Source organism: Centrocercus urophasianus, unplaced genomic scaffold, assembly GCF_019232065.1.
Source record: "Centrocercus urophasianus isolate 14NV4802_14NV808 unplaced genomic scaffold, USGS_Curo_1.0 seq_14, whole genome shotgun sequence".
In the NCBI taxonomy this organism is placed as follows: domain Eukaryota; kingdom Metazoa; phylum Chordata; class Aves; order Galliformes; family Phasianidae; genus Centrocercus; species Centrocercus urophasianus.
The window spans coordinates 5926438-5949936 of NW_024884586.1; the positions used below are offsets into that span (position 1 = coordinate 5926438).

The following is a 23499-nucleotide window of genomic DNA, read 5'->3' on the forward strand; positions in this document are numbered from 1 at the left end:
GGCTGATCGCTCCCGCACCGCTTCCTGAGCTACGGGCGCCCGCAGGGGCTGCGGTCCTTGCTGTGATGTGTGCATGCGATGGCTCTGCGCGGCGTTCACAGAGCCGCACCTCACCCACGCTGCGTTCTTTTCGCCACAGTCCCGATTTAACCCCTTATCCCATAACAGCTTCATCTTTCCCTCCTCCCCTTGTATTTTTGACCTGAGAAAGGCTCTGCAATGCCTCTTCTGACTCAGCCGTGGGTGACATCTCCTGGTGTCCGCCCTATTTGCTGTTCTCTTTGAATCTTCCTTTCAAGCATCCTTTCCTTTAAGACCTTCTAATCAGTCCTCTCTTACAGGCGGTGCTTCACCAGTTTTTCTCCCATTTTCCTCGCTTTGTTTTCCTGTGATGATCTCAAGAAGGATAGGATGCCACTGTTCTGTACTCTTATCTGCCATCTCATCGCTGCTGCCGAGCTTCTTCAGTCAGAGCTCCCCTGCCCCGGCTGGAATTTCTTGTCTCCGCTGCTCCCTTCTTGAGCAGCCTCTCGCTGTGACTCAGATTCCTGTATAGCAACATCAGTTTAGGCAGTGATGACTGTTACTCTCGGGTCTTTTTATTTGCTTCCTTTGGGCTGTGTTGGGGTTGGCAGGAGCACCTGGCTCCGTGCAGCCTGCTTTCTGCTGACTGTAACCATGAGGACGAGTGGCGGAAATCTCTCCCCGTGTCTCAAGCAGATCTCTGAGCGGGGCAGGGGATGGCACCGTGGTTGTTGGAAACCTTTCACCACAGTTATTACCTTTTCCTGTAGATTGCAATTACATCCTGCAGCAGAGATTGACGTCTGCGTGGTTACCATTGGGAGCAGCGCTGTCGCTCTTCGTGCCCACAGCTGGCATTTCGTGGGGCGGAAACCAATGCTGAGCTGTGTGAGGAGCCCCAGGGGCACCCAGGGAGTAAAGGGCACCAAACCTCAAGCCTAGCATGACACATCAGCACAGCGCCTCGATGTGTTCTGCTTTGTTTTTGTGACAGACGTGCAACAAATGGGAACCTCGGTGCTGTGTCTGCCTATAGCTGTGTCCTTGCAATACCTTAAATCATTGCCCAAACCATCTTTGTTCTTTGTAAGCTCTTTGTATGCTCGCGATGTGATGATCTGAAGGAGACTGCAGGTTTGCCAGGGTTTCCAAGAACAGTGAGTCTGTCAGGGGCAGGAGAAGGATCAATTCTGGTGCTTTTAAGCCAAACTGGTGTTGCTGCTAAAAGAGAAATGAAGATAGATAATGCTTCTTATTTTTGTGACTGTGTGATCTGACTCCATGCAAGCTTAATCTCAAGCTTGGTTTGAACGAATGGTGAAAGTCAGCGAGTTTAAATCTACATATTCCAGAAAACCACAATAACCCCTCTCAAATCTGCCAAGCCCTGTAATTTCTGCCTCAGAAATAGTTCACCCATCTGCTCTTTCAGTGTACAATGTTTTTTCAAACAAGAACTTTGCTAAGTTTTATTTTTATTAGACATCTTCACGTTAGGAAATTACTTAGGATTAGAAGTCGTTAGAAAATACTTAGTATGCATCAGACAGGATTCCACTGGAAAATGTCTTTGTCACAAGTTTTTTCACCAGCTGCACTCTATAACAGTTTTGCACACCAGCCACACACACTTTGGGCATACGGTTAATCCTATTAACTTCAAGTGTTTAGAGGATTAAGAGACTTAACTGCAGTCTATCTGCAGAGGTCAAACATCAAAGACTATTCCAAGCCCAAGTTTTAGCTTTCTCAGGATGAGTAATATATGTGTAAGTTATCCTTTCCTCTTTTCATCCATCACCCTTTCTGCACTAAGTTGTGTGGGTATACTAGTAAAGCCTTTATTAGATAAACTGGATCATCCTAATGTCCAGCAGATGGGTCCCTAGATCATAAACCATTTAGATGTCAGCAGAACTGGCAGTATATGCTCAAAAGAAGCCTGGAACTTGGAAAACACAGGTTTGAATGAATAGAGTTTAAACTGCATTGTGCCAGCCTACATTATAGCTACTTTGGATTTAAATTATTGACTTCTAAGATGTTTTCCTAATGATATATTAAACAGAAATGGAAAGCAAGAGTCTCAGGATGATAATTAGCTGGTATCCACAGTGTGTAATTTAGACTTCTAACTTAGGTGTCTTTGGCTCTAAATAGGAATATCAGCAAAATCGCTTTGGGAAGTGTCTCCTTCCTTCCCAAAAAGCAGGGTCAGTCATGTTGAGGTAATTTCTGACATAAACGTGTCCAATCTGCACTTGAAAACTAACAAAACAGGGCTGTCATACCCCATAGTAATCTTTCCCTCTGTTTCCATAACCGCACCATGAGAAAGCTGTTTCTAGCCTGTAACCCAGATCTCTGATGCCCACCGAGCCTTTTCAGCAGATGTTAGGGATGCCCTGCCACATCTCCCCCTTCCTTAGGACAAACCACTCCTATTCCACCAATGTTTCCCCACAAGACCTCTAATTCTCTATTCTAGCCAAAGCAGAGTACAGTACACCAATGGGATGTTTACCAGCCCCAAACATAACAGGAGAATGACTTCATCTGCCTGTCAAACGCTCTTCCTTTTTATATACCCCCTGGTGCTGTTTGTTGTTTTTGTTATGGCGTGACGTGGCTGACTCCTGTCTGCTTTGTGACCCACGCTAACCACCAAGCGTGTTTACATTGTGATGCCACCAGACCAGTAATTCCACAACCTGCATCTGGGATGTTGGTAATTCTGCCAAGAGCAAAGAGTGAAAGCATGTCTTTTGAGTTATTTCTTCCCCCTGACCATACTTTGCCAAGTTCTACAGCAGTATCCTACAGCACTTGCTGCTCCTCCCAGCAGTGGGTTTGCTAAGCAATTTTTCTTTTACACTATCCAAATTATCCAATGAAAATAACCCATTGGTGCTATGGGAATACTGCTGTAGAATTCTGCTCGATATGTCTGGCCAAGTTAACAATGTGTTCACCCAACCATGCACTCTCCCATTCCAGACTTTCTACAATTTGCTTGTGAGACCACCAGTCCCATGTGACAGTGCTGCAAATCCTCCTAAAAACAAGATATCTGCACCTGCTTTTCTGCTAGAAACACTGCTACCTAGTCAATGGGAAATGAACTCATTTGACAAGATTTGTTCTAGACAATGTAATCTCACTCATATATTTGCAATCTTTTAGGTACTCAAAGGTGTTAGTGGAAAGAGGTTTAACTGGAGCAGTTCATTGTTTAATGACTCAGCTGGACATGGGAGGGCACAGCTACCTTACATGGAACGCAAGGGAATTCAGAGAACACGAATTCGTGTGTGTGATCTAAAATTATTGCCAATCTAAAATGTTACTTTTAAATTCCTGCATTTGGGGGACAGAAACAAGATGCCAAGAAACAAACTTCACTGGTCTTTGAGACAGATTTCCAAACAACTGCCTTGATTTGTTTTAGGACAATTGCAAGTGCACACAAATTGTGCCTCACCCAGCAGTCAGCCATGCAGCGCTCTGAGTCTGCATGTGAGCATTAAAGTCAGTGGGTGGACTCCATCACAAGGATGAAGAACTGGGTCCTGTGGACTACCTAGTACATAAGGACACTACTGATGAAAGTCCACCTTAGAGAGAAAAGAAAGAATGAAATCAGATATGCCAGAACTAAAGGATGATGATTCTGAGTAAAACAGCTGAAGGAATAGCTGTATTTGCAGTGTTCTCTTAGCTGTAGATGAAATAAGAATAGGAAAAAAGAAAGCTATTATGTTTAATTTAGTTGCTTAGCTTATTTAATAGTTTAGTTACCAAAAGTATCTTGTTGCTTAAATATGTCAGAAAGTCCACAAAAAGAAGCATACAGGAAATAAAAAAATGCCTGTAATACATGTTACGTGCATATATAGAGCACCCACCAGCCCATGTCACTGCTCACCAGTTTGTTCTTTCTACTAAAGGGAGCAAAGAAACACGTAAGGTATAAGAATTAAGAACAACGATGGATATTAGAAAGGTGAAGTTTAGAAATTAAGGCGCTGACCCATCTAGCCTCCATGAGGACCTTTCCTCCTTGGTTGAGTTGGGTTTGAGAAGGCAGATGGCGCTGGTGCCTTTATTATAGCAGCAGCCGGAGCCTGCAATAGGCGGCGATGTTGCACAATTGCACGTTCGAACAAGCATCTGTGACCCTTTCCTCGTGCCAGCCGCTGTTGTTCGTGCTGGCTGCTTGACAGGAACTTTTGTATACAATGTCTTGCCTTGAAAGGCTCTGCATCGCTTCACCGGGGATTTCGAACCCTCCAGAGTCTCCAAGGTGGGGATCTTTCCACAGAGAGCTGCTGAGAGAGAAAAAAAAGAGCATACTGAAGGTTTATCTATTCTACTGCGAGTATTCAGCACTCTTTGCAATCATACATGCCCGTGAATCTGAGAAATATGTGTTTGCCACATGCAGTTGCAGATGGTTGTGGCATCTGAAGTGGATCAAATAGATTGTACATTTTCTCATACTGCTTTGGAGCCAAAGCATCTTCTTTGCAACTGAAATATTTGGATTTATTTCCCAAACAGTGCTGAGAGCCTGACTGGAAGGTCTACACCAGGACCATGGCATTCCTGAAAGCCGGGATCTTGGCTGATTTTACAGATCTGTAATATCGTATATGCGAAAATAAAAATACAATAAGCTGCCAAATGAAAGCAACCTAAAAAATAAACTGCTTCTTGTTACACCTCTTAATCTTAGCCTCTTTTCTCTTAAAGAAACTCATGCCCAGATTACCAAGTCCCCACATACTCCAATACTAACAAACCCAATCTCTTTTGTATATAATTACAGAACAAGGTGCAGAATCAAGAACACAACATACCTTCACCTCTCCACCAAATTGGAGTACTACATTCAGTATTTCCACTGCTAATGTTTAGCCAATGTACCCAAGGATGATGCAAAACAGCCTAGGTAGAGTTTCACTCACTTTCTCATACAGACTGATCCAACCTTTCCTTTAATGTGCGTGAAGCTGGAGATGTGCCCTGCCACATACGTGCATGACTTGCACTGGTACAAGCCAGGAGCTGCTGTGCCTTCACCAGCTGGGCGCAGTCCTTCACACCTAGATAATGATAATAGAATCCACCAAGAGTCCCATCAAGGCAAATTAATCAGGTCCAGGGTCAAAACTATGCAGGTCAACTAATGGGCTTCAGGGTCCATCCAAGAGCAGCAGGAGATGAGACCAGAGGAAAGGCTGAGACAGGGCTGCAAAACAGTTCTGAGGTCTACCTTTGGCTACTGCTATAGGGCTGAAGACAAAGCTACAGAGTAGGTTCAAGGTCCACTAGGAGAGAGAGTTGGAGCCAAGCTGCCTTCACCTGGAGGCTCACCAGAAGGCAGCCTGAGGTTTTCCAGAGCCAGTCCTTGAGAAGCTGCACAGTGTATGCTGCAATCTTGGTGACCTGATTTTGGCCCATCTGCTCATGCCTCTCCTTTATCCCTTCTTGTTTTTCTTGATGATTTTGCACTTGTACATTGCCATTCATACTTTGTCCATATCAACCTTAATGTTTATCTGCGAAATTCCTAGGCTGTACAGTTGCATTAGAGAAGTCTTTATCTGGTGGCCAGGCTGTAAGCAGTTAGCTGCCAACTAACACTTCAGACATCATCAGGTAATGAATCAAAATGTAGTGCAGGCTGAAAACAGCAGAGTAAGGTGTTACCTGTGTGAAACAGAATGTAGCAAACAGCTTGCTGCCTCTGCTTTGAGCTCTGTCTTCTGACTGCAGCCCCCACACTGAGCTCTTTACAGTCCCCTAATCACACACGCAGTTTTCTCAGCATGGCTCTGAGTGGTGACAGGCAGTATTTACTATGCAGCTATAATTGTCAAAAATCAAGAGCATTGTATTTAAAACTAATGTAATACATTATTGACTGTCTTCCTCTGGTGAGTCTGGCATCTTGCAGTATGTTGAGCCTCGATGCAGGGTTGGTGGGCTTAGAAATAAAGAACGTGAGGTCATCTAAAGCAATGTAGTTTCAGTTAAGCAAACAGAAACGTATTTTCATTCCAGAATACCTTCAGCAAATCCCTTGGCTGCACATATTTAAGGTTTTATGCAACTGTTTATTAGCTGAACATATTTCAACCTCAGTTCTTCACGTTCATCTCAGATTTCCTGGAAGGGCTCTGTAATTTGTAGAGCTCATTGCATTCATTTAGTGCAACTTTGAGAAATGAATAAAGTGCGGCGCTGCAATGAACGATGCTGTCACTGCCTTCTCCAACAAAAATATCCTCTCAACAATTTTTTATCTAGATAACCCACCATTTTATCCCTGGCACAAAAAAAAAAAAAAATCGGAGAGGAAAGCAATCCATTTTGTCTGAGCATACCTTGGTAAATCTAATTCCATCCCAATAAATGAGCAGTGCAAAGAGGATTGGAGCTTACCATGAAATACTGAAATAAAGGTCAGATTTGTAGGAAGCATAAATCAACATTCTTGTGTGGCTTAAGTGGATTTATGCCTATTTATTCTAGGCAAGAATCTGGCTCATTACCACTGGATGAACTACAAATAGACCATCAAGCAGGAGTTTGAGTTTTAATACTGATTTCTTTGACTTTGTTAGCTTAAATCAGTTTCTAAATATTTGCAAGACTTTATTCATCTAAACTGAGAAGGAAGTTGGTCTCTGCAAGTTGGATATATTCCCTCCCTTGAAAACAAGCTTTTGAAACAGGATCTGTGAGGAGTTATTAAACAGCTTGAGCAGAATGAGTTGTCAGCTTTTCTAATCCATACACCTCAAGTTTCAAAATGCAGCCTTTAGGGCAACATAAATAACACAAAATCAGCCGATCGATCATTCAAGGTTGAGGTGCTTTGGTGGCACTCAGCAGCAGATGATATGGTGTTATAGACTCATTCCCTTCTGAAGCACTCTCCTCCTGATAGTGCCACGTGAATATTTAGAATCATAGAATGGCCTGGGTTGAAAAGGACCACAATGCTTATCTAGTTTCAATCCCCCCTGCTACGGGCAGGGTCGCCAACCACTAGACCAGGCTGCCAGAGCCACATCCAGCCTGGCCATGAATGCACCCAGGGACAAATTTCAAAAGCATGCAGCACATTCAGAAGCATGCAAAGTGAAGCACAAGTGAGCCAATACTGGGATCTGTGCAGAACGGCGGGAGGATTCAAATAATAATCTCAGGGTTTTACATTCACCGAATTGGAGCAGGTGTCCCACATTTGTGGATGGCTTCAGCTAGCCAAGCTGGCAGCGCAGAGAGAAGAAACCTGGCCAGCAGCACTGGCTGTTTCATCGTCCCTTATTTGTGCTGGCACCGGTGTTTGTACAATTGCGCAATGAATCCGGCTGGGGACCATTCAGCTGACAGCAAACCCAACAACAACAGCAGTATGTTAGTTCCCCTGAGGCCATAGCTTTCAGCAGAGCAGCCAGGCTGTTCACTCAACTCTGCCCTCTCAGTGGGCTGGAGAAGAAGGTTAAGGTCACTGTTCTTCAGAAGGACAGCTACCTGCCATTTTCCCTTTAAATGGGCTCAAGTGCAGCTGGGACAATGAATTCCAGGCTTGAAGTCCTGACTGTCTGGCCCTCAGCAGGGCTGGAGGGAAGCGGGGCATGGATGCACAGGAGAAAAAAACTGGGCCACAGGAATATGCCTGGTGGGCAAAGGGGAGATCATGGACTGAGCTACTCACTGCAGGAGCTCTGCCCTGAGACCTGGGTTCTGGCAAAGTCAGATTTGCTTTGTGAAACCCCCAAAATGCTCACAGTTGCTTTCTCTTTCTTTTTTTAATCCTTCCTTTTTTTTTTTTTCCTGTTTTTTTTCCTTCTTTTTTCCTTGGTTACCAATTGATGAATCATGAATGCTTTTCAGCTGTGCCATTATCTCAATTTCCTTTGCTGTTACTAAGGTTGTCTCACTTTGAGAGGGCTTCCCCTCTCAACTTGATTTCTATAGCCAGATCCTTTAGCCTCTAGCAAAGTCAAACTCTTAGATATCATTTACTGCCACAAAAAGTGGAAAATCCTAGAGTTTCCTGCACATAGCTAAGAACAGTGAAGAAAGCCATTATTTGAACAGAAACCTTGTTTCTTTTTTTTTCACTAGTAAAACTGTTCAAAGCATTTGAAAAACACCACACACATATATGAGCAAAACAAGATTGTGCCAGAATTGTACGATTATATCCCAGAAACTTAAAGGCAGAGCTGTGCTGAGCAGGCAGGAACAGCCTCTTTGCCCACCTGATCCACCTTTCAGATGAATCACAAAGCAGAGGCCACTGCCGCTAACAGATGTCACATATCTCACAGTATTTCCCATGACCACAGAAGTTTTAGCCTGCATGACTTACTTAGCTAAGGCTGCCATGAGTTATTCTGTTTCCCTTGTTTAAATTCCCTGGCAGTTTTCAGTTCAGTTAGTTAAACAAACCATCATTTCCTGTCTCAAATGTCAACCATTGTGGCCCAGGCCTCCCTAAGGATCTGCACTGCCTTCAGATCAGCTGCTTCACAATCTGAGCACATTCTGCTCCTTCTTTAAAGCATTCTCTGTGCTTTTTTACAGGAGGACTTCCCCCATAGAGGAAATCCAGGCTTCGGTAAATATAATGGGCAAGACATCTCCAGCATCAGAGGCATTGGAGGAAGCATTGCATCTGCGGCACCGAACCTTGGATTCAACAAGACTCAGATCGTGCCACTCAAGGAGACATCCTTTGGATGGGGTTTCAGACACTGGAGGGGCATGGCAAAGTGCTGTCTTATTGGTAGTTAGAGGCCTCCACCACATCACAACATTTATTTTGGCCCGTATTTCTAGGCTACTGCCCTATGCAGATTTCTGCACTTTTGCTTTTTGGTCAACAATCCTGAAATCTCCTGAAGATAACTTTGGACTTTCCACTACAGGTGAGGTCAGGGCTCCTTTATCAGGCAAACTGCTGACCCGACAACAAGCTGCAGATTGCTGCCCATTTTGTGACTGCAGATACACAAATTTAACTCTTTCCTGTGAACTGGTATACTGGAGGCGAGGAACCGATACCCGCTTTCCTGGTAAATGATATCTGAGATAATGATCTCATATACGTTGTCAGTGTTGTCAGTGCTAATCAGCATTCACTAAATAAATGCCACATCCTCCTGAAGCATTGCTGTGTTGGAGCAGCAGAAGGATGGATACCATCCCCCTTTGGATCCAGTGCCAGTATCTGATGTCAGCTTCTCACTCCTCAGCAATCTCCCACTCTACTATCTCAGCAGCACTTGGCTTGGCAGGTCAGCAACCCTCCCAATCTCAATTCAAACCCACAAGCATTTCTGTTGGGAGCAAAGGGCACTGATTTATTTGTGTGTTTGGAAATGTGATATAGAAGCGGGCAGCATTAGTCAGACTGATAGTGACTCCCATCCAATGCAACAGTAATACCGGACTCCATCTTAAGCAGGGGGCCATCTGTCTATTGAATGTTTTTGTAATGACCAAGTACACAAAAGTCCCAGGCATAGATTCTTCTGTGTGTAGGGATCTGAGCAGTGCTCAGGGCCCTGGCCACACAGCTAGGCAGCTCTTGCTCCCAGTGGCTCAGAGATCTCTGCCCAGGGGTTTCTTCTCAGCCTCTTCCCCTTATAAACTGAGCTCGTTTTCCACTTCCGTGGTAGAGTAAGGAAGTCTTGTGTCCATAGAGAAATCACTGAGCTTGGTTGCCACAAGAATCACATCTGCCTAATGCTTACCTTAAGATCCTTTCTGTATGAATGGTCTTTGTGACAAGCACAGTGCAGACTAATTGTGATGGCTTATTTATACAGACACGCGTCCAAAATTAAAGGTCATATTCCAAGGTCGTTAGTGAGGCAAAGCTCTTAGCCAAGTGTGTATTTCACAACTTAGCCCATACTGGGTAACTGGTTTGCCTGTGGGAAACCTCTCAGATTTGCACAGAGATATGTGAATAATAATTGGCTTAAAACCTATCATTACTGAGACTTCTGTCAGGTGCAAAAAAACAAACAAACAAACCAAAAGCATGTCTTTCCTCATATCTATACAAACTCTTCCCCCAGTATTTTCCCAAAGCCTACATAAATGATCAAGCCATTGAGTCTTCTACTTTATGCTTTTTGAAGCTAAAGAAGCAGTGACCACCTGAGGTGCAGAGAAGAGAAAGGTAGCAGGTGGGAGGTGGGGACCCTGCCCTGTGCCAGCAGCTGGCTGTGCTCTGCTCATGCAGCGTCAGGGAAGGGAGCTACTGCTCATTCCTTGCTGATCTCTAGAAGAATTAAGTTTTCTCCTCCTCACTCTAGTTGTCTCCAATCTTATGTCAACTCCTGGCAATTGTCATGCAACACATAAGTTGCTGTGATTCGAAGGAAAACCAATCCCAGTAACAACAGCATGTTTCTTTCTAAGTTTGAGTGTACACAGGGAATCTGCTGCTTCTTGAATCTTCCACATCAAACATGCCCCCTCTTCCATTTACAGCCTAGCTTTTTGGAACTAAAATCAGGTTCTGGAGCTAAAATTGGGGTATGGAATTGCTATTGACATCCCATTCATTTACCTAAAATTCAGGGGAGAAAATCTCTTTCAACTGAGCTGGGCTACTTTCAAGCCCTTGCTGATAATGCCCCGGGCAAATTCACAACTCTGACATTTAATGAGCACGGCTGATTGCCTCCAAGAGTTTGACTAGCTGCCAAATTGATATGCCTGTGTATCCCATCAGTGACTGTTATATCTCATTTGTTTTTTCCTTCTGATCTCTGTTCAATTGATTTTTGGCCAGCTTGTTTGGCAATTTTGCTGAGGCACTGCAAAACCAACTGGAGATAGGAGCAACACTAAGCAACCAGATGTAGCATTAAGAAAGTGTATTTGTTTTCCACTGTTTAAACACAATTTACCAGCTGGGAAGCTGTCTTGCAGGTTGTATTGCAGTTCCATTAAACTAATCCAGGGCACAAACATATCACACAGTGTGGTCTCAGGAACATGGCTCATGCAAATACCCCCGCATGCAGGAAGTGATACAGTAGGAATGGCTTCAGCAGCCGTAGCTGAGACACAGGCAGGAGTGAAGGACTGCCTAGGAGAAATGGGATATTGTGCTTAATATGCCACAACCAAGTAGGGCTATATTTTCCCCATGCCTTGAATTTTTTTCATCTCTCTTTATCTTGGCTCCGGCCCTGGCGCTGCCAGTGCTCCAGTGATCCCCCAGGATCTCAGAGCAGCTGCTGAGAGAAGGATGGATGGAGATCCCTATGGTGGGAGAAAATTGCAAGGAAAGAGGATGAGGAGGGGACTTCAGTCACTCACCTGGAGCATGATTGCTGAGTTCATGCCATAAGCACAAAACTAAAGACCCTAAATATAAAATTAAAACAGGCAGCTAAAAAAACAAAGCACTGCCATGACAGATCGTGTGCTGCTCACTTCTTGCTGCTCACTGCTGCTGATCTTACCAGTGAAGTTACTTGGATGAATAACTTCAGGTAGATGCCATTTTGAAAACCTGAGGACAGACCATTAATGGCAGAGATCTCTGCTGAATCCCCACCTTATTGGCTTGCCTCCTTTCAGATTCTAAATGTTGACTTTCCTTGCACACATCTAAACTCTTTGTGTTCTTCATTTCTCTGAGAAAGAGAACACCAAGCAGAATAGCAAACTGCGTCACTGGGCAGGGTGATGTTGCCCAGACCTTCTCTTGCCAGGCCTGAAACTGCGCCCAATTGCAATAACAAAAACTAGTTTGTGAGGCAGGGGTCCCACTGATGGGGTAAGATCAGTATATTTCACATGGCCTGGAACCACAGACTTTTAAGGCAACAACTATGCTTAAGTTAGTGGGAAAAAAATCATAGCCTGCTTTGGCCCCCCCAATTCTGCTACCATGTGTGCAAGATTAAACAACTCTTTCTTCACTGTTTTAGTTCTTCCCTGACTTCCCCTGGCCTTCTCACCACCTCCTGTAGCTGTCTTCTCCCCCTTGGCCAAGCAGCAGCTCCTCTGACCTGGCCAGGCCACCTCTTTCACTCAGAGGAGAATGGCAGGGAATGGGCACAGCCTTGGCTCTGCCTCTGCCAGCTCTGCTCTGAGCTCTCCTGGCCCAGTAAGGTGGGTCAGACCCCGTGTGGCAGAGCCCTGTGTTCCAGAACCCTGGTGAAGTACCTTCACCCATCAGCAAGTTAATAATTCTTCTGCAGAGCTGCTTTGTACCCATCAGTCTGAAAATCTTAAGGATAAAAAAGGCTGCAGTCCACTGTGGGAAAGGGGACGATTTTGACTTTGCCTTGTCAGATTTATTTCTAGGCTCACGACTTCACAAGAAAAAAATCCATAGAAATTGCATCATTCTGATTCCCATCACACCCTTTTCTTCCTTCTCTGTCTTGATCTTACAGGCTGCTATTTTAAAAACTGTTTGCAGTTGAAAATAATGCTGTGTAACACTGAGAGGGCTGGAATGCTGCCTTTCCCAAGGGAAAGCACTTGCCCTCCCATCCCTGTGGGATGGGGCAGCACTAAGCCACATGTCTCTGAGCAGCTCTGCTGCCTCCTGCTCATTGCTCCCTGTCTCCTCATGCTCTCTGGACAAGGTAATTCACAACCAGAGCAGGGTAATGTGCCTCTAGATACACTGGTGTGTCTGTGTGCAGGGTCTTTAAAGAGCTGGGGTATATGGAAGCGTGGTGGTTAAATGCTGATGTGTGCATTAAGTTGTTGTGGCCTATTTTTAGCAGTTGTGGTCACTGCATGCTACAACCCAATGTCACCTCTCAATTTATAGTCACAAAAAAGCAACTAAAAAAATACATTAATCAGATCTGTAGACTGGCCAAAAAGGAATTTTGTCTCAGTATTTATAGGACAAACATTAGCAACCATAAGAATGTCTTTGTTTTAACCAAAGAGAGCCTCCTCTGCTGCCGACCCCTTGGCTGTGCAGTACAAGTCCCAGTGTTTGTTCTGTGAGTAGCTGCTACCGAGACCTGGTGTTCTTTAGAATGGTGCCACAAAGCTATGATGGCCATTAATAAGTAGGAGGCCAGGTTTTGCACTTAGTATTTGAGGCCTGACCCTTTTATTTTTGACTTAAATAATCGTTACTGTAGAGTATCTGTGCTGAGATGAGTTCCCTGAGTTCCTTCTCATTTGCATCAGTGAGAATCAGAAGAGCAAGAGCACCAGGCTGCTCATGCTCTCTTTTCTTGTCTGGTTTGAAAAAAAGCCCAAATCTGCATATTCCTCTGGCTACTGGAGTGCTGGGGTTTCTCATCTCACACAGTTGGCTTTGTTGGCTTTGCGCTGTGCTCTGAATGTAGAGGAGCCTTTTTTTCATGTTTGCTATCTGATTTCATGTTTTCTCGTGCCCAATCTGTCTGACTGCCTTTGCTTTTCTCAAAATGGCTCCAATAACCCCTTTTTGCCATCTCAGAGGAAAGGCACAATTGCATTATTGTACTGTGTGAATGCATTTTCTCATACGTGTAGCTGAATGGGATATTATTTAAATATCTTAAGCATTCTCCTAATTGGATTAATGACATGCTAGGAATGGGAGAGTGAGGAGAATTTACATTCGGACTCCTGAATTTTGGTGAATGAGTAATCAAAGCTCCATCACTTCCTGCACGGTTAAATATTTTGTTAAGTGAGTGGTAAAAACACCATTTGACCGTGTTAAACAAATAAACCAAAAGCCAACAATGGTTATTTGTGATCTTCAGATCACGTGAAACCTTTGCTGAGCCCTTTGCAAAGGAGAAGCTGACTTGAGGTGCTGAGGGCCAGCCAGTGCCTGCTTCTGAACCAGCCATCCTGCTTCAGCTCACCTTGTGCTACCCTGGGATGATTGTCAGTGCCAGCACCTGAGAGCCCACGCTTGGTGGCAGACCAGGGGGATGATTTGCAATAAAAAATAACCTGATAAGATATGTTTCCTTGTATCTGTGTGTGCATGCTCAAAAGTGGGCTCAGTTTCACTGCATGATCTGTGAAAAATCTGTACCAAGTTCAGTGCTGGAGTGAAGGCAGGCAGCAGCAAGGGGTGAAATGGAGTATCCCTGGAGCCAGGAGGGAAAATAACACTCACTGATATTGCTGCCCACTATGTTGTCTTCTGAAGCCACTGCCTTAGACCAAAGCAGCTCAGTTAGTGCCTGGAGCCTGGTCTTTAGTAAAGCTAAGTAGTGTTCCTACTATTTACTTCTTTTTGCTTACAGCTTTATTCTCAGCAACAGGTTAGTCATTCCCTTGGTAAGTTTATTGCTATGAATTGAATTATATGCAGTTATTCAAAAGTCAGTGTGTCATGCTTTAATTTAATCACTTTTTTAAATAAAAAACCTAATCTTTTATCATCATAGTTGCCATAATTACCTCAACACTTTTCATCATTTAACTAAAAAAGCCTTCAAGCAGTTCTAAGCAATTAAGTTTTGTTACCATCATTCTCCTTTGCATCCTCCAGTGCTATGCTTTCCTTTTCATTGTTTGTTTTCTGAAAAGTGTTTCTGTAATTAATTTCATTGGGTTTGACCTGAAGCCTATGGAGGTGAGTACTGGGACTTTCATCGTGCAAACAGGCTGCAGATCAGACAGCCCATGACTGCTTGAGGAGGCAAGGGTGAAGGGTTTGAAATGAAAACCCACCTGGTTTGCTGTGTGTTTTTAGAGGGGTTTTGGTTTTTTTTTTTTTTTGATAGCTTCATCCAACTAATGGTATTGCTGCAGAAGTGCAAATGTGTGTAGGCACAGCCCTGGAAAGCAGAAGTTTACACTATATTTCCTGTAAGAGTACTGTGTCAAGCACAGAGCACACTGCACTGTGTTTCACTCAGACACCCTCCAAGACACAACGAAAGACAAAGGGGAGGTTTGTGGCAGAACTGGGACTAAAATCTAGATAATGTGAGTGCAACTTTTGTTTCTGACCCCAACCCATTCGCAGCTCTGCCTCTCGTTCCACTGAAGCACACATTTATCTGTAGTATAATACTGCAGTATTCTGCAATCATTTCTTTGTCTGACAGCGTTACAGGAGGGATGACATTGATCTTAAAAGAAGGGCTGACTCTTCGGTGTCTTTATCAGCCTTGGTGCTGTTTGCTTCAGCAGCAGTGTTTATGGACTCTGCCACTGACAGCAAGGAATAAATCCCTCCAGTGTTTCCCTGATAAGATGACTCTTTGTAACAGATCACGCACACATATCTCACAGGGCTCAAAGTTTCCTAATCTTCCTGCATTCCTCTTTTCAGCATTATTGGATGCTCTGCAATGTCCAGCCTGGGAAGAGAGGCTTGAGCGGAAGGGACTTTTGGTGCCCAATTTATATGGTGCTGTTAGAAAGCAGCCATTGTGATTTGTGACTGTGTGTAGCAAAAACATACAAAGAGCTGTACTTGTTCCCAGCAGCACAAATACACATGGGTTACCATGAGATGAAAAGCACTTAGCAGTGCACCCTGAAGTCAGCAGTTCTGGACAGAGACACGGGCTGATCTCAGCATGTTTCCTTCATAGCAAAACCACATTGTTGTCTTCGGACTGTTTCCAACTCAGGAAAACAAATGAGCATTAACAACCCAGAAGTTTTAAAAACTTTAAAGCTTAAAAAGTGTGCAAAAAACCTATCTTTAGCAATGATGATAAGTTTTAAAGCTCTTCTTGAAGCTTCTCAAACATTTGAAATTCTCTTGCTGCCAGTCTAAACTCAGATTCATGCTGTTATTTATGCTGGATCTATTGTTCCTTACAATTTGGCCACTTGCTGGCCCTTTCTCAAGGACTGCAGAAACTGGTGACAAACACAGTGTCCTTTGTGCCAAACAGGAAAAAGGTAATGCTTTCAGATAGGACTATAATGATAACAGTGGGGAGAAGCACTTTGGACTTTTCCTAGAGGGTATGCCGATCCTCCTTATCTTCTGTTTGTGCTTTCTTTTTGCCCTAGGAAAAAAAATATGAGGAGAAAGGCAGCTTAGCTCTGTGCCCAGCAGGAATACAGAAGGTGATATTACAAGTTCTTCAGCTGCCCAACAAGAGCAAATTTGGAGTGCAGTCTAACATGCTGTCTGAAGCATTTCCTTAGTCCAGCTCCTAAACCCTACCTAATTCTCATCTCCCAGAATTGGAACGTTAAGTGGCTTGATTTCTACAGCTGGTTAGAAATAGAGGCAGGAGTCTGTAGGCACCATTCAGATCTTTCTCAGTAAAATCAGCTTTTTTCTTTAACTAAGCCTTCAGTGGTCTAAAGAAAGCATCTAATTTAAACCATCTCATCCTGCATAAGGTAAGGCACGTAAATAGAAGAGCAGCTGGGATCACACAGATAAGCTGTGGTCCAACATGCAAAGTACAACTCTTGCAGTATTTCCTGGAGTGAAATGTCTTGTTAAAGCAACCTTCAGGTAAGGCACTCCGGGACAACCGTCCCAAAATCAACAAAGTTGGGAGTGCAGGTGTTCCCAGGCCAGGGCACAGTATGACAGCAGTGCTGAACTTCAATGCTGGCAAAGTGCCTGAGGCCTGACAGCACATCCAGGAAAAGAAAAAACCCTAAGGGAAAGAAAGCAAAACAGCTCAAAAATAAATGTGAGCCCTCCAAGAGCTCCCTTATGTGGGCTGGTATCTACCAGCTTGTGCTTTGGTTTCAAAGGGGGGCACCTGGGGCTGAGAAAGCCCTTCTCACCACTGTCTCTGACCTCTCCTGTAGTCCCAGCTGCATCACACAAGACCAGAAATGCTGTGTTGGCCTTGGACAAGAGGGAGCCTCTGGCATCAGCAGTGCAAATTGCCCTGTGCTCCTGGCTCTGACCCCATCTCCAGGCATGAGCAGGTGCCTCACTGCACCAGTACCTTTCCAGGCTCACGTCTCTCCTCCCTGGGTTTCTTGTAGGCTGTTTGCCGAGCTGAGGGCTCCACGATGAGATGCAGACTTGGTAAGCGGAAGGGATGGTGAAAAGGCTTGAGAGATCCCTCAATGTGATGGCCATGTGATAACAGAGTAGCATTAAGATGTTTGGAAAAAGCAAGCCCAGCTGCTGATTTACACCATTACATCAGTTTTTACTGGGGCAGCACCGTATGGGGCTGTAACATTTCTGTTCCTACATTTCTTTTTCCTAAACATGGATTTATGGATTTATTGTTTCAGGACATGAAGAGGAACAGGAGTTTAGGTGCCTAAATTCCAAAGCGATGGAAACACCATGCCTTGTCTTTCCAGCTTTTTTTTAATCATCTGTTATTCTGTGTCTTCCCTGGAGCAGTTTTCATTTCCTTCTGCATATGAAAATTAATCACTCTGAATCACATCCTGGAAACTGGCATCTACTAATTAGGTGTCTGTAAGGGCTGCAAGTGGGGTATGCCTTGCACAGGGCTTCCTGAACTCCTCCCAGAAAGATGGTTATGTAGGGCTTCCTCTGGTGGCAAAATTTGTTGGTGAGTCTCCTCCCTCCTTTTCTCCACCTGAGCTGCTCCTTGCCCCCTCCTGGACTTTTTCAGCCCACAGTTTTTTTCCTTATCACTTCACAGAAAGTATTTATGGGCACAGTGATGAAATCAGGAGAGGAAAAAGGCTGGTAGGAGCCCCTTTCTTCACAGAACCTCTGGAAAGGGCTTTAAGCTTTCTACTGATATCTCCCAGGGCTATAAATACAGGCTGCAAGTACGTCATGATTCCCAGGTGATAAGCATTAGTGGCAAGATTCAGGTGTGATTTTCTAATGGTGGATGGTGATACAAAAATGCTGACCAATAAAATCAGGGCTGTCTGTCAGGGCAAGTCTACATCTGGGACACGCATCTGCAACCACATGCAGGACTCTGGTGTGAATTTTGTTGTGTGAGACCCCAAATGCCAGTTTTTGGTTGTTTTTTTTGCTTGTGGCTGGCTCACTGGAACCAAGTGTGACTTATTAGGAAGGTTATGAACACTGTTAAGTCTGAATAGTAGGCTCCAAGGTAAAGACCTTTTCATTCCCACACACAGAAAGCAAAGATCCTCCTGGTTACTTGCATCTCAGCTGGATTTGAATCAGACTCTGAAAGGGCCAGCAGACAAGCATGCAGAGCACATACACATGGGAAAGCCACCCCATATTATAATCTGATTCCTTCAATAATCAAACACTGGTGTTTGGCTGCATATAAAAGCTTTTGCAATACTGTAAAGAACAAAGAAATCTAAAGAAGCTTCTCCTGAAGCTTTTTAATGCTCCTTCTGCAAGCTTAACACGTACTGTTCTGACCCTGGCCAGCTGTCTAACAGTGCTCTGGATGGACCACACTGTTGTCTTGAGACTGGTTTTGGTTCCTTTTAAGCTATTCTGGGGGCTTTCCTGCTGATTTAATGGCTTATAGGTCTTCTTCCTGTATCTGTGGAAAAACTGACTGCTGATTCAGCTGTAGCTCAGGCATGAAGGGGAACCCAAATTTTGGTTTTAAGGAGGTCAGGCCTGCCTCCAGCAGTCTTCAGCTTCTCCCAAGGAACAAAAGAATCAGGAAAGAGAACAGAGCACAAGTTTCATTTTCCCTTCTTTTAACCAGTGCCCTTTCGAGAAAACAAAACAAAAACCCCCAAAAATAACAACCCCCCAAAAAACCCAGTTTCCATAGCAACAGGAAACTGTGGCACCATTGTGAAGACCCAAAAAGCCTAGGCTGGGTGTATAGCCAGAAATCAGCAGTGCTGCCAGCTCTGAGCAACCTATCCCTGGGCCGTGCCTGCACTTGCAGCAGGGCTCTGCTGCAAATAGATGTCTTTGCTGCCTAACCCACCACTTCTAACTCCTGTGGGTTGTGCTGCCCCTGAGCAGTACAGTTTGGCTTAATCGCCAGTACAGTTATGGATTTCCAAAAAGGAGAAATGCTCTCTGGCTCGTCCTTCGATTGGCCTCAGCTGTATTCAAACTTACTTTGCTACAAAGTGAAAAGGTTGATCTGAAGACAGATTTCCCTTAGCCACTACTGGCTGTTGCTGTAACACATAATCATGCTAGAGCGGCTCAGAAAATCCACCAGGCTTGGTTCCCTTTAAGGTGACTGGCGGTTAGTGAGTGACAGATCCTGCCACTTACTGCTCGTTTGTTACCTTCTGAATTATGTTGCACCAGGTAGTTTGCAAAGAGGTACAACTGCAGCACTCAGGTCAAGTTAGCTAAAATTATAGTACATGTACAGTGCTCAGTTACTTGTAGCACTCAGGAAAGGTGCATTATGCATGTGTAAGTGGTAGAGAGGAGTGTTGTGTCGCTTTGCTATTTATACAGATCACAGAATCACAGAATGGCTAAGATTAGAAGAAACTCCTCACCCGGTTTCCTTGCTCAAGCAAGACCACTTAGTGCTGATTCCCCAGGACAGCTTTTGGCCGTCTCTAAGGAAGGAGACTCCTCAACCTCTCTGTGTAAGCTGTGCCACTGCTTGGTCACCTACACAAGAAAGAAGTTGCTGCCAGTGCTCCTTCTACAGCACCCCAAATTATCTGCAGCCTTGTTTGCAGCAAGGACATGCTGCTGGCTCAAGTGCCACTTGGTATCCACTGGGACACCAGGATGCCATTCAGTAGGCCTGGCACTTGCCCAAACCAAAATGATTTCCTCCAGTGCAGTATTCTAATTCGAACGCATAAGGCCATTTTCTATAAGATAGGAAGCACAAGAGAGGTGTATTTAGATCTGTTCTTATAGCAGTGCTTTTAATTTAGGGGTAGATGTACTGTGCCCAGATTGAGGGCTCGTCAGACGTGAGGGTGACAACAGTGAACTGCTGCCCATCCCAACACATGCCAAGAGCCCAGACGTCACCGCTTTGTAAATTCCCAGTCTCCAGCAACCAGTAGCTCAGGGATGGAATTGTGTATAGATTGCCAGGACAAGCTAAATGAAAAAAGAACGAAGTGTGCCTGGAAAACGAATCACTAGGATTCATCAGAACTAGCTGAATGAAAAGAGAGGTAAAAATGCACCACCCTGATGGACTTATGATGGTGACTGAAGGCACAGTTGGACAGAAGCATTTCCTCTAGGAGACAAAAATTTCCCTTCCTTCCTCGAGACCTTCAAGTGACCCTACTGAATTGTTAAAATTCCATTAGAAAGCAGTTGGTGGGAACATGTGCAATAAATAGCTGCTAAAATCAAAGGCTGCCTCGCTGATACAAAATCAATGCATTGCTTGCTGGTGGTGCAGGGCAGTGTTTTTCTCTGGGAAATGTAACAGTGATTGGGTTTAAATATAGCGGCACAAAGCTTTACCTGAACTCATTAGTGACACAGGCTGATTTCAGGGGAAGTCAGAAAATACCCATTGCCCACAGACAAGACTTTGTGGTGATCACTCACCTTGGGTGCTACAGCTTATGGCAGTCCATTGGGAAGTGCTACAGAACAGAGCAAAATTACTGCAATTGCTCCTGGAAGAGCAGAGATTTCAGGTCGCTCACACCATCCAGCCAAAATCAGCACTCCCTGTTGAAGCCTTGAGTGAGCCCCACACCAATGGTACTGCTGTAACAGCCACCACTCTCTCTCTCCTCTCCCAGACATTCTGCATGCACTGTGGGTGTAAACCCCGCAAGCCAGAGATGCAACCAGCAGGCAGTCCCACACCTGCTGCCAGCAGCACTCACTTTGGTTTGGGCTGGGACCCTCTCAGAGGGTTTCTCCCTCATCACAAGCATCATTTTCCTGCCAGATGCTCAGCTACATTGCTTCAGTGAAAACAGGCATTAAGGCAGTTGCTCTACCTACATCCTGTTTTGTAATCTCACCATTTAATTACAATATTTTTTCTTCCCCTACAAATCACCTAATGTCATTTCCCAAGGAGAGCCCTCATCTCTCTTGGTGCTTATTGCAGCACAGCAGCTATTAGCACTGCTGCTTGCAGAAAGGTGTATCGTTAAACCAGAGCTCTTTTGGAGTAGGTTTCTAAATGGGGAAACCTCCCTGAGTGAGAGACAGAAATGGTACCTCAATCAGAACGAGGAGGTGAGGTGGGTGTTCAGGACCTGTTGGCTTAATTAAGAGCTTCTTCTCAGCCTCAGAAGAATTGCTACGTGTCTGAAATAGCTGTAAAGAACACTGCAGGGATGATACAAATTGTACAAAATGTAAACTTTGTGATCTACTTCCCTACTGTGGAATAGAGAGTTTTAAAAACGGTTAATATATTTCCTTGCCTATTAATCTTCTTGATCAGATTTAAATGTGTTTGTTTGGATGAGTATTAGAACAGAAACCAATCACAAAGAGGTTAAGTCCCATCAGGGACCTGAGCTCTGGATCCCACTTAGCTCTCATCACTACCAGCACTGCCTTCTCCATACACATGTACACACACACACAGGGTTTATTAAGCCCCAACAGCAAATTGATTTTGTGTCTGGGAAGAAAACCCTCAAATACAAGCCTATAAATAGATGATGCACTGCTTTTCTGGCTCAGTAAATAGCCTGAAAAAGCACTCTGATGAGGCACAAATTTGCAGTGCCCCCCTTTATTTCACCATTCAGCATGAAGTTGGAATGTTCATTACTGTGATGGGAGCTGCCCATGAAGGAAGTGAAGACAACTTTCTGAATTTCTCTAGCTTTCAGGAAATAAATCTGTATGGAAAGGAAACAGATCCTAATAATCTCCCTCTCGAGAGAAACATCAGATGACTTGACATGAAAAGTGTTGGGAACCAGCGCAAGCCACAAAGGGACCAGAACAAAGCAGGATGTGCCAAAGCAGAGAGCCACATGAGATATATCCCACAGGGGCTGCCACTCCAAGGTGTTCCTAACTTAGAAGGAATTACTAATCTTTGATGTAGCACTGACTTTGATAGAGAAAAAATGGATGTCATCATTGAATAATCCTGTGAGTGATGTGAAATTCATCTGTATTATGCAAACCAAAAGAAGCATTTCCCCTTATACAAAAGTTATAAAGTCTTTGTCATACGGTTCACCTCTTTACTGCATTTACTACAAATGTCGGATTTGCTGTTAGGATTTCCACATTTCTGTTCTTGAAAGATTTGTCAGAAATTAACTGTCGGAAAATCACAAGTAGTCAACTCCCTCTCAGCAATACTAAGGGGGCTGAGTTTCCCAGTCTGAGAGGAAAAGTCAGGACATGCCCAAATTTCCCATTTACTTCTAGGTAGGCTTCTTTGAGCTAATAACAGCATGTGAAATACCAGGTCCAAACATGAACATGCTTTGAATATTTGCATCAGTCACACAGAGAAATTCACAGAGAAATTCGTGAGACCAGTTTCAGCTTCAGTGAGGACGGATACACCACAAAAAAAAAAAAAAAAAAGAATGATCACAAAGCTGCATGCATCCCAATCATCTCACATTTTTGGAGCAGGAGAGATGATGCTCAAAACACAAACACATCCCTACCCCTTGCACTGCCTAGCTCGTCACTTCAAAAAAGGCCAAGATAAGCAGATGAGGAGTTTGGCAAGGCACCAAGGAACTGATTTTTTTTTTTTTTTTTTTTTTTTTTTTTTGAGATATTTAAATGCCAAGACATCATCAAGCTCCCAGAAGGATTTTCAAAAGCAGTTAGGAACCCAGGCTGTGACAGAGCATTGGTCCTTCTGACAATCCCCTATGGTATCAGATCCTCTGATGTACCAACACCTCTGGTTCCTTCTGCTCTTCCCAAGAGAGACCTCTTTGACTGCAGCAGGGTTGGCTTTTGCCATGGAAAGCAGTGAAATCTCTTTCAGTTCTCTAATTTACCTACTTACTTCCTCAGAAAGGGAAAAGATTATCCCCCTCTTCCTGCCTAATGAAAATGACACTGCCCTGTGGACTATCTTAATTGGAACTGTAAGAGAAGGCCTGGCTGTGGCCACACGGATCTTTGCTGTACAGAGAACCATTTGCTTTGATCTGATCGAGGTTTACTTGCCTCAGATCTCCCCATGCTGCCTCTCTGATCTGACGGTGCAAATCTGCAGTTTCTTTTTTGGGTAGAAGTCCCTCTCAGACTGGCGAATGACGCAGAGGCTGCAGAGTCCATCCCGGTCCCACCGGGTGCTGACAGACCAAATGCTGACCTCTCTATTTACACGTCTGTGCTTGCAATCGTGATGCCTGTGTGGAATCACAGGGCTGCTGCTTGCATTCTCTACTCAGAAACGCGATACCCATCTATTGCACAAAGAACTGCAAAAGAATTGCACAAATTCTTCTCTTCTTTAGCGGAGAAAATGTTCCCTTGATGTGATAAATACCAAACGTGATTCCTGCTTTGGCTGCAAATAGCAGATTACTTAATCATCTACTATTTAAGTACCTGTTTGTTTTGTTATGAAGCAAAACTTTTGAGCAAGATCGTGTTACACATCAAGTGGCTTCCTGCATCCTTCAATATTAATCCTCACGTAAATATAGACCGAAGGGAGTCCCAGG

General features: G+C 44.2%; 1 protein-coding gene across 8 annotated transcripts in view; it reads right to left on the bottom strand.

Annotated features, from left to right (window-relative positions):
* Window positions 1–1547: 1547 nt before the first annotated feature.
* The window catches only part of PTPN5 (protein tyrosine phosphatase non-receptor type 5), a 159924-nt gene continuing 137972 nt past the window's right edge, over window positions 1548–23499 (bottom strand). For 6 of the 8 annotated variants that reach the window (XR_006168107.1, XR_006168102.1, XR_006168108.1 and 3 more), the window contains one exon: window positions 1548–5129. The gene's annotated coding sequence lies outside the window, so the exon portion shown is untranslated. The remainder of the gene's footprint in view (window positions 5130–23499) is intronic. The other 2 variants (XR_006168101.1, XR_006168103.1) reach the window with 2 other exon arrangements.